Below are 10,746 nucleotides of genomic sequence, written 5' to 3' on the forward strand. Positions count from 1 at the left end.
ATATAAGGGAGATGAAGTACCCAAGGAAACCTCCTCTCCTAGAGCTGAGAGAGAACACTAAAGGCACAGTCCTCCTTTGGGGCAGAGATGGACCTTCCCAGGGAGAGTCTCAGCTCCCCAGACCTCAGAGGGAGCACCAAGAAAGAGCCCAAAGCCTCAGTGCTGACAAAGCACCCAAGGTAAAGTTCTCAGACGGAGCCCCCCCAGGGAGAGTTCCCCCTAGTCTTACTTAAAGCATCCAAAGACCAGCACCCGAACATAGGAAATGACAGAGCCCCCAAGAAAGTCTCCCCTGGACTCAGAGACCTCACTGGGGACCAGTGGAACACCAGAAAAGCCCAGCGTCATCATGGCTGCAAGCACCCAAGGAAAAGTGCCCCCTGGTGCTGAGCTAAGCACCAAGGAGAGTGTCTCACAGGCTGAGGTAGAAGCCCTCAGGGAGAGGAACCCAAGGGCTGGGGTAATGCACCCCAAGAAACATTCCCTTCACAGAGTTTGAATGGAGCTCCAGGAAACACCCTCACCCCCAGGTAGAATTGAGATAATCACCCAAAGATCTATCCCTCCCAGTGCTGAGAGAATTCCACAAGGAAAGTCCCTCACAGAACTCAGAGACACCACCAAGGAACAGCCTTGTCTCCAACATGGCTGAGATAACCTGCCCAGGACATGCCTTCTCCTGAGTTGAGATCACAACCCAAGCAAATGCCTCCCCAGGCTGAGGTAGATCCCCCAGGAAGATACCACAGCCAAGGGAAGGCACCTCCAGGGCACAGAGAGCCCCCAAGGAAAAGAATCCACACTCCTAGTCGGAAAATCCTCACCTTGTTCCAGGAACCTGTGAAGCACCTCACACAATGGCAGTAAAGTGTTGGCGCCTCTCAGGTGGAACTTTTTAGAATATGCCCAATGGGAGTTCCTGGAAATATGCCCCCTAGGGAGTCTGGGAGTGGTGTGTACAGGGAGTTGTCAAGGCAGAAAATTCTGATCTATTATAACTGCCCCAAGGATGTGTAAGGAAAGCTGCAGGCCATGGGGCCCAAGAGAAGCTGTGTGCAGTGTGGTGCTTGGTGCTGGAGAAGCCTCATGCCTCCCCAGGAGCCTGCCATGCCAGAACCAAGAAGCAAGTGTTCCCACCCACATGTCAGGCGCCCCTGCAGACAGAACTCAGTCACACATGCCACAGGAAGAACCATTTAAAGGAATCAGAACATTTTTCACATATCAGGCCAAAAGGGTGAGTTAGAAGCTAAGAGGTAAAAAAATTAAAAAAAAAAACAGCATACTATATTCACAGAAAAGGAGAAAGATTATGCTTTTATTTTATTTTTTAAAGATTTTGTTTATTTATTCATGAGAGACACACACACACACACAGAGGCAGAGACACAGGCAGAGGGAGAAGCAGGCTCCATGCAGAGAGCCTGACGTGGGACTCAATCCCGGGTCTCAAGGATCACGCCCTAGGCTGAAGGCAGCGCTAAACCGCTGAGCCACCAGGGCTGCTCAGGATTATGCTTTTAAAAATACAACAAATATTCATGAGAACAGGTCTCGAGCAGAAATCTACTTTGTACATTATTCCTGGGAGAGAAACATTAGAAGTATTGCACATAAAGTCAAAGCAAGACAAGATTGCCCACCATCATCCCTTCTATTCAACACGTCTACAGGAATTCCTACCTTGTACCTTCAGGTAGTAAATAGTCTATTCACTCAGAATGAGTTCTCAGACTGCTCAGTGATAGACAAGCCCCAGGAGTGGTACTTTTCATGGAGTCACCAGGCACGTCAGATAGTGACAATTGTCCAGGAATAGAGATTGCTGGGGAGCTCCAATCCGTTTTGTCCTTCCAGTGGCTGACAGGTTACTGGTGTTCAGAGCTACTGTGGTTGTGAGGTCATTGGTGTCAGGGCCACCAGGGATCTGAGGAGAGGGCCCTGGGAATAGTGCTCATACAGTAACCCAAAGCTCACTGTCCGTCCTGGGGTCTAGCCATTTTTCTTGAGTGAATGCTCTTCCATTTGTTGCCAACCTTGGGTTAATTTCCAGAGTTCTGAAACCATTTATTTATATAGCATTTGCCCTGTTCTCATTGCTTGTATACTAAAATGGATTTTCACTGACCCTCCTCCAACAACTCAGAAGTGCCTCCTCATATATTACATATTAAACTAAGTATAAATCCAGTGGATCAGACTGTAAATTATTTATACTGTTTCTCTTTTTGTTTTGGAAGAAAACTAGTATAGGTAGTGCCTGCGTATTTGGAAGAACTATCTATAATCTAGGCTTCATGTATTACTTCTCTAGCCAACTGGTTTTAGTGAAATCCACATGAGTGTATGTGATCTGTGATCTGATGTGTATCTGAATGTATCCCCATTCAGATAGAGTATTTACTCATTTTTTATTTTGTATGACAAATTACCCCAATTTAGCAGCTTCAAAAATTATACCAAATTTAGTGCCTTGAAACAATATTTGTTCTTTCTTCTCTCATAGTCCTGTAGCTCAGAAGTCTGGATGGTTTTGACTTGGTTCTCTGCTTCAGGGCTTAAAAGGCCAAAGTCAAGATTTTAGCCACTGGGTTCTCATCTGGAACGTCTGGGGTGAAATGCACCTCCAAATTCATTCGGATTGTTGGCCGAATTCAAGTCCTTTGTGCTGTTAGACAGATCCTGCCTTTCTCACAGGCTGTTATCTAGGGCTCTGCGTCACCTCTAGAGGCCACTATCAGGCCCTTTTCATGTGGTTCTGTCCATCTCCAAGTCAGCAATGACACATCAAATTCTTCTCATGCTTTCTAATGACCTCCGCCAGCTGCTGGTGCTACCAGCTGGAGGAAATGCTGCTTATAAGGCTCAGGAGGGTAGTTTGGTGCTCCCAGTAATCCCACTATAAAGGTCAGATGATTAGTAATTTTAGTTACATCTGCACAGTCACTTTTGTTCTGTAATGTAATGATGGGAGAACACCAGAGGGCAAGGGCATGGGGAACATCTTAGAATTCAAGCAAGAGAACGGAGTTAAGGTAGCCATGGTTTTGGAGCCACTTCCTTAATGAAAAGCCCTTGTGGCTTCAAGACCTGATTGGATAGATCTTGTACACGCCACTTCCATTTGAAAAGGGGCGCTTTTGTGCATACCGACTGCTGTGACTTGGTGAGTCAGAAAGCACCCAGGTTAGACAGACAGCTCAGGTGGCAAGGGGACACAGTGTACCCTGGTCAAGCATTCAATCCTACTAGCCCAGTAGTAAGCCCAATGTTGTTCAAAAGGACCAGAATGATGTTTCTTGTGTCCTGTAATCATGGACAAATCTGATTGTTTCTCATCCCCAACGTACAGCCAAACTAGTAAAAGATTGCAGGCCCCTTTGGGCATGAATGGGAGAGAGGTAATAACGGAAATTTTATTAGAAGGAGCCCCCCCTTCAAACGTGAGTTTTTGGACCTCTAACAAAATCTGGGCTTGTATCAATTCGGGGACCCTCAGTCATTAGTGGGAGTAAGGAGAAGTATGTCTGCACTGCAGGAGATCCTGCAGGGCACCTCTCAATATTCCCATTTCATTTCCTATGGTCATCAGAAACTACACCAAGCTAATTCATTCAGGACTGCTAATGTCCATGAACCTCAGGAGAGAAAGTTTGGGTTACCCCATTAGGAAAAGGAGCATCCCCATGAAAAGTGCCTTTGAGGGTAAGAGAATGTGCAATGTGGAAGAAGTAATCACATAATCATGTGCAGAAAAAAGGACTGTGATAATAATGAGTATTTACTTCTTTATATTCACAGGAATTTACTCACATATATATTAAGCAAATAATTTTGGGTTTGACACCCTCTCATCCCCTTATCTTGTAACACAAGATGTGTTACTAACTTTTTTTCAGTATTTAAGGTATAGGATTTTTTTAAGATTTTATTTATTTACTCATGAGAGACACAGACACAGGGACACAGGCAGAGGGAGAAGCAGGTTCCATGCAGGGAGCCCGATACAGGACTTGATCCCAGGCCTCCGGGATCATGCCCTGGGCCAAAGGCAAGCGCTAAACTGCTGAGCCACCCAGGCAACCCAAGGTATAGGATCTTAAACTGGGAGGTGAATTGCGTAGCAGAAGAATGAACGAGATGAGAAAATATAGGACTTAGTGCCCTTTTTTAGGGAAGGGTTAGAATTTTCTCAGTTGTAGGTGGGAGAGATGTGTCATGTTAGGCAGAAGTATGACTTTGCATTGTCTGTAGAGATTAAGTATGATTTAAGGAGATGGGCATGGATGCCAAAGTGACAATGGTATCACTTGTAATGTGTCGATTTGCCTAGGCCAAATTACATCACCTGCAATCCCCTTTCCAGTATATATCTGGTTAGAGTATGCCACAGGCAGATTCTTTGGAGATTGGGGATGGTGTTTGAGGAGAAGCAGCAGCCGTTTTGTAGCTCACACACATTGTTGCTGATTGATCTTACCCGGTGAAGTAGCAGCTGGCTCTGCAATTTCTCTTCTTTCCCCTTGATCCTCCTTCAGCTGCTCTATCTTCTGGGCTAGGCATGTGGGCTTAGCTCCATGTAAAGGGCCCTCCTGGCTTCTGTGGGTTATGATCCTCACCAAGGCCAGAGGCAACAAGGATGAGTATGTACTTCAATCTGTCCTTATGCTTTCCAGATCATGTTTGTGGGTCCCAACCTATTTATTGCCTCCCGACTCTTAGTTGAGGTGACAAAAGCCTTATAGAGCCTACTTCCACAGTTGTGTAAGGCCAATTTTCTTTAACAAATCTATCTATCCATCCATATTCATCTATGCCCCTCACTCTTTCTGCAGCTGGCTGAATGCTAAGGGAGGGAGATGACCAAACCCTTATTTTTTTTAAGATTTTATTTATTTATTCATGAGAGACACAGAGAGAAAGAGAGGCAGAGACACAGGCAGAGGGAGAAGCAGGCTCCATGCATGGAGCCCGACGTGGGACCTGATCCTGGGTCCCCAGGATTAGGCCCTGGGCTGAAGGCAGCGCTAAACCACTGAGCCACCCAGGGCCGCCCCCCAAGCCCTTATTAATCCCATTATACCACCTGCTTCTAGACTTGTGAGATTCCCCTCTGTGCTGATATCTTGAACGTTGCCCTGTTTTGAAATCCATCTTTTTAAATCATTCCACTGTTAAGTTCAACATTTCAGTACTACACATGAACAAATACTATTTTTTTTCTTTTTTGTTAGTCCTTTTTTTTTTATTGGTGTTCAATTTACTAACATACAGAATAACCCCCAGTGCCCGTCACCCATTCACTCCCACCCCCCGCCCTCCTCCCCTTCCAACACCCCTAGTTCGTTTCCCAGAGTTAGCAGTCTTTACGTTCTGTCTCCCTTTCTGATATTTCCCACACATTTCTTCCCCCTTCCCTTATATTCCCTTTCACTATTATTTATATTCCCCAAATGAATGAGAACATATAATGTTTGTCCTTCTCCGACTGGCTTACTTCACTCAGCATAATACCCTCCAGTTCCATCCACGTTGAAGCAAATGGTGGGTATTTGTCATTTCTAATAGCTGAGTAATATTCCATTGTATACATAAACCACATCTTCTTTATCCTCGTTGGACACCGAGGTTCCTTCCACAGTTTGGCTATCGTGGCCATTGCTGCTATAAACATCGGGGTGCAGGTGTCCCGGCGTTTACTATTGATGACAATGAGAGATGTTTCAAAGTCCAAATTCTTATGATCTCTTCTTAATTTTTTAAAAGAAAATGGTAAATTTATTTTTCTATGAGAGAATGACAAATCATAGGAAAGATATAACTGGAAATTTCTCTAGCATAATTTCATTAATGAAATTGTGAAAAACCAATAAGATGTATTATATATATATAAAGACAAAGTCTTTTTTATGTAAAACATCTGTCAAATTAATAAGAGCATAACACTGCCAAATATAAACTTTTGTATAAATGTGAAAGGAAAACTTTAAAATATCTTGTTTTTCTTTTAGTGTTTCTTAAAATTATTTTTTTAAAATAAAAAATTGCACACATTTAAGTTTTACAACACAATGTTGGATACACGTATACATCGTTAAATGGTTATTACAGTCAAGCTAATTAACATCTCCATCTCCTCACATAATTTCTTTGTGTTTGGGGGGTGGTGAGAGCACCAGAAATCTACTCTCTCAGCAAATTGCCAGGATTTGATACAGTATTAACTATCCTCACCATGCTGTACATCAGATCTCTAGACTCATTCATCCTATGTAACCACAAGTGTACCCTTTGACCAACATCTCCCTCTTTTGGTGTTTTAAAAGCATAGAATGTGCTAGTTATCCCGCACATGGTCTTCCCTTCCTACCTGCCTGACCTGCTCCAAAATATACCTTAAGGGACTGCTTGAACCAGTTCCACATAGCAACCAAGTTCATTATATATAGACTCCTATATGTAATATACATACACACGTTAAAATCTCCCATTAGTTCTGTGTTTCTGGTTGAAGGCTGACTGATACAGATTCTGGTACTGAGAGTTGTTCCAAAGGAACAGAATCTTAACAGAGTGTTCTCTGGAGTGCCTGAAGGGCTCAGTCAGTTAAGTGTGGGTCTTCGGCTCAGGCCGTGATCTCAGGGTCCTGGGATCAAGCCCTACATCAAGCTCCCTGCTCAGCAGGGAGTCTGCTTCTCCCTCAGTGTTCTCCCTCCCTCAAATAAACTGATAAGATTAAAAAAAACAGTGTTCTCTGAATTTGTACTGGGTTCTCTGGAAGACATCTCTAATTAGATTGGAAGGCTTTAATGACCCTGTTTCCAACAGTATAGTGGGCACTATTAATCCACAGCAGGAAGTGGCAAAGCATTACTGAAATTTTCACCTTAAGATACCTATAATCAAGTGCCTATAAAAGACAAGTCTCTAGGTGACCAAGTATATGATATGTTAGAATATTTTCATCAAAATAAGGAGCACTATGGAGCTGATTTGTTGTTTCTTTCTTTTTTTAAAAAAAATGAGATAGTATTTATTTTTTATTTGACAGAGAGACAGAGCACAAGAAGAGATTGCTGCAGGCAGAAGGAGAGGGAGAAGCAGGCTCCCCACCGTGCAGGGAGCCTGTTGCAGGGCTCAATCCCAGGACCCTGGGATCATGACCTGAGCCGAAGGCAGACACTTAACTGACTGAGCCATCCAGACACCCCTGATTTGATGTTTCTAATTGAGCTTCAGAACTTGAAGGACCTGGAAAGTTCTGTAACAGGCCTGAAAGACGTCATTATCTCTTGTAGCTGTGGGCACAAGATTTGAGGAGTCCAGATCCAAAGTGTCATCTTCAGGTGGCTGAATTACAACACAAATTAAATTCAGAACCTCACAGGTCTCTTCTGTTCATGTTAGGGTACTGACTGGGAGAAATAGGATACTGGAAATTGGAATGGGAATATATGAGCACATGCCAATGGGTCTGGGTCCCCAAATCTCTAAATTATGTGAAGTGTCTTTGCCAGTAGAAGCATCCCTTCCACTCTTGCCTGAGGAGGTTATTTCCCATTTGCCTGAAGAACCTCTAAGGGTCTCACCTGAGATAGTGACCTGGCAGGGCTCTGCTGATCCTCCTCTGTAGCTCCCACCACTACTTCTCACTGCTCCTTAACCTATCTATACCTAGACTTGAGGGCCCATGGGCCAAAACAGTGAGTTAAAAAATGAGACCCATGAGGAGACATGATATTCACCCAAAGAACAGCACGACTTTTCCAATAGACATATAGTAGCCTGGGGTAAATGTGTGAGAATGGTTCTGAAGGGTGGGGTAGGGAGGTGGAAGCAATACAATGTTGGATCTTGTTCATGTACAAATTTTTGTGTGGACACATGCTTCTATTTCTCTTGAGTATATACCTAGAAGTGAAATTGCTAGATCATTTGGTAACTTTATGTGTAGTTTTTTTTTTTAATGAAATGCCAGCCTTTTCTGCCAAGATGCTGCATCATTTTGCATTCCCACCCTCAGTGTTGGAGGGTCCCAGTCTCCTCAGGACACCTGTTAAACACCTGTTAACAGCTATCCTGGTGGGTGTGAAGTGGGATCTCATTGTGGTTTTGATTTTCAGCTCCCTCCTGACTGATATGTTGAGGATCTATTCACGTGTTTGGGACTGTAAAAATGAGGTCCCCATTGCCTTGTTGGGTGCCAGCCAGGGGCCACTGCCAGCTCCTAGGTCCTCCTGCACACCTTCCTGCCTTCCTGGCGCAGACCCCTACACCTGCAAAGCTGTAAGGCCTGGCAAATCCTTATTGAATTCCTCTTCTGCTCCCTGATCGAGCGAGCTGCCTGCCTTTAAAGGACTCACCTGTGTGCATAAGGCCCAGCCTCAGGCCCATCCCAGGAACACTGGATATAGAGAGCTTCTGCCAGCTGCAAAAGCCCATCACAGAAGGTCAACGCCAGGGTGGGAGGAGGCTGTGGGGCTGCTGCAGCAGCGAGGACCAGGAGGCGAGGGCGCTGAAGGGTAAGGTCGCAGAGCTGAGGTGCTGTCCAGCGGCAGTGGGGCGCCTTCCCCGCGGGCCCCGCGGGCTCCGAGTTGCGGTTCCCAGTGGCTGCAGCGCTGGCTGCACTGCAGCTGCCAGGCGGGGACGTGCAGGGCTTCCAGGCACCCCCTCCTCCAGGGCTGGGGTGAGTCAGTGAGGGCAGCCTCGGAGTCTGGGGACAGCCTCTTCAGTTTCTGTCTGGTCCCGCAGGTGTCTGTCCTGGAGCCATCCAGTTGTTCCCTAATGAGTCTCTGGACAGTGACCCCAGAGATTGCCCCACAGAAAAATGCAGCTTGGAAGATGGGGTGCTTCACGCCCAGTTCCCCCACTCCTTCGGCCACTGGGGAGGGGCCAAGTTCTCCTAAGCCAAACATCAGTGGGGGAGCTGCATTTTGTATAGGAAACGGTAAAAAATACTCAAGACCGTGTGCCTGAGTGGTTCAGCGGTTAAGCGTCTGCCTTTAGCTCAGGTCGTGATCCCCGGGTCCTGGGAACAAGTCCTGCATCCAGCACCCCTCAGGGAGCATGCTTCTCCCTCTGCCTATGTCTCTGCCTCTCTCTGTGTGTCTCTCATAAATAAATAAAACCTCTTAGGGCAGCCCCGGTGGCGCAGCGGTTTAGCGCCGCCTGCAGCCTAGCTAGGGCATGATCCTGGAGACCCGGGATCGAGTCCCACGTCAGGCTTCCTGCATGGAGCCTGCTTCTCCTCTGTCTGTGTCTCTGCCTCTCTCTCTCTCTCTGAATAAATAAATAAATCTTAAAAAAAAAAACCTCTTAAAAAATACTCAGGACTCTGCTGGATTTACACTTATGCTAGACAAGGATCACTACTTAGCCTCAGGCTTTTACTGTGTCTTCAAAAAGGTAGGAGAGTTAGAGCAGCAAGAACATCCTGAGTGTGATGTTCTCTCTATAGGGGCCCAGTTTCTCTGGCACTGCTGATGAGCTGACGATAAAAACTTGGCAAACCACCGACCACAATATGGGGCTGGCCTTGACCCAGGATGCGTATCAGCAGCTGAGTTGAACGCAGACACTTTCTGTACTGATGCTGATTATCACTGGGACCAGATTCTTCAATATTTGACAGTACCCTGGCTGCCAACCTTTTAGACAGTGTGGTTCCCCAAGTTCCTAGCATTTTTCATGCTGGAGACCGGTATGCACCAGAAGAAAACCTGTAGGCCATCCACCCAGAATGCCCAAATTGAGTCCCTCTTACATAATAACAAACAGCACATGTTTCCAGAAACTCTATCAGTGAGAAGTTTATTATGGCAGCCATTTCCCCACCCAGGAAACAGGGATGGGGGTGGGGGGGTATTAGGGACCATGAGCTCTGTAAAAGCTATAGAAGACAGCAGTGAAAAATCACAATTACAAAAGCAAAAGTGAGTCTTCTAGTTCAGATATTAGTCTAATTGGGACTAGAAAAGGTCTTATAAAAGGTATTCAAATATAAGTCTACTTTTCCAGTTATATCTGATTAAGATTTAAAACTTAGGTTTTCATTTGGGGGTTATATTTTATTTCATTTTTTTGAAGATTTTATTTATTTACTTGAGCGAGAGAGAAAAAGTGAGCATGAGGTGGGGGGTGCAGAGGAAGAAGCAGGCTCCCCACCAAGCAGGGAGCCCCACTACAATTGCGTGGGGCTCAATCCCAGAACCCTGAGATCATGACCTGAGCTAAAGTCATATGCTTAACCACCTGAGCCACCCAGGTGCCCCAGAGGGAGGGGGTATATTTTAAAATTCAACCCCTATAAAGGTAATCATTGATAGTAAGGGAGAGGAGGGGAAACCTTATTGAATTGCATCCCTTAATCATTTTATCTAGAACATTGTATACTTTTCCACTTTCAAAGCCTATTTTAAGTACAGCAAAATTTATATAAAAGTGTCACAGCAGTAAAAAGTATTACAATGAAATTTTAGAGTATTAATGGAACATGCTGTTTCACTCCTGACACAGTTGTTTGGAAGGGATTGCTTCTGGTTTTAGAATTCAAAAAATATGTTTTTAAACACTCTGTCAGAGAGTTATTTTCAGTATTACAGATTCCTGTACCATTGTGTTAATATTTGCCCGTGTTTTGGTACCTTCATAAAACATACTCTCATTTGGAGTATGTTTGATTGATAATGATGTTTAAACATTGTTTTCACCTCATGGTAGAAATACCATTGTGCTGTTTTCCTTTCA

The 10,746-nt window shown here is 44.9% G+C and overlaps 1 pseudogene; it reads left to right on the forward strand.

Annotated features, from left to right (window-relative positions):
* Positions 1-265: 265 nt before the first annotated feature.
* Positions 266-9,908, forward strand: LOC112668596 (alpha-1,6-mannosyl-glycoprotein 2-beta-N-acetylglucosaminyltransferase-like; annotated as a pseudogene).
* The last annotated feature ends 838 nt before the right edge of the window (positions 9,909-10,746 follow it).

Source organism: Canis lupus, chromosome X, assembly GCF_003254725.2.
Source record: "Canis lupus dingo isolate Sandy chromosome X, ASM325472v2, whole genome shotgun sequence".
Taxonomy (NCBI): domain Eukaryota; kingdom Metazoa; phylum Chordata; class Mammalia; order Carnivora; family Canidae; genus Canis; species Canis lupus.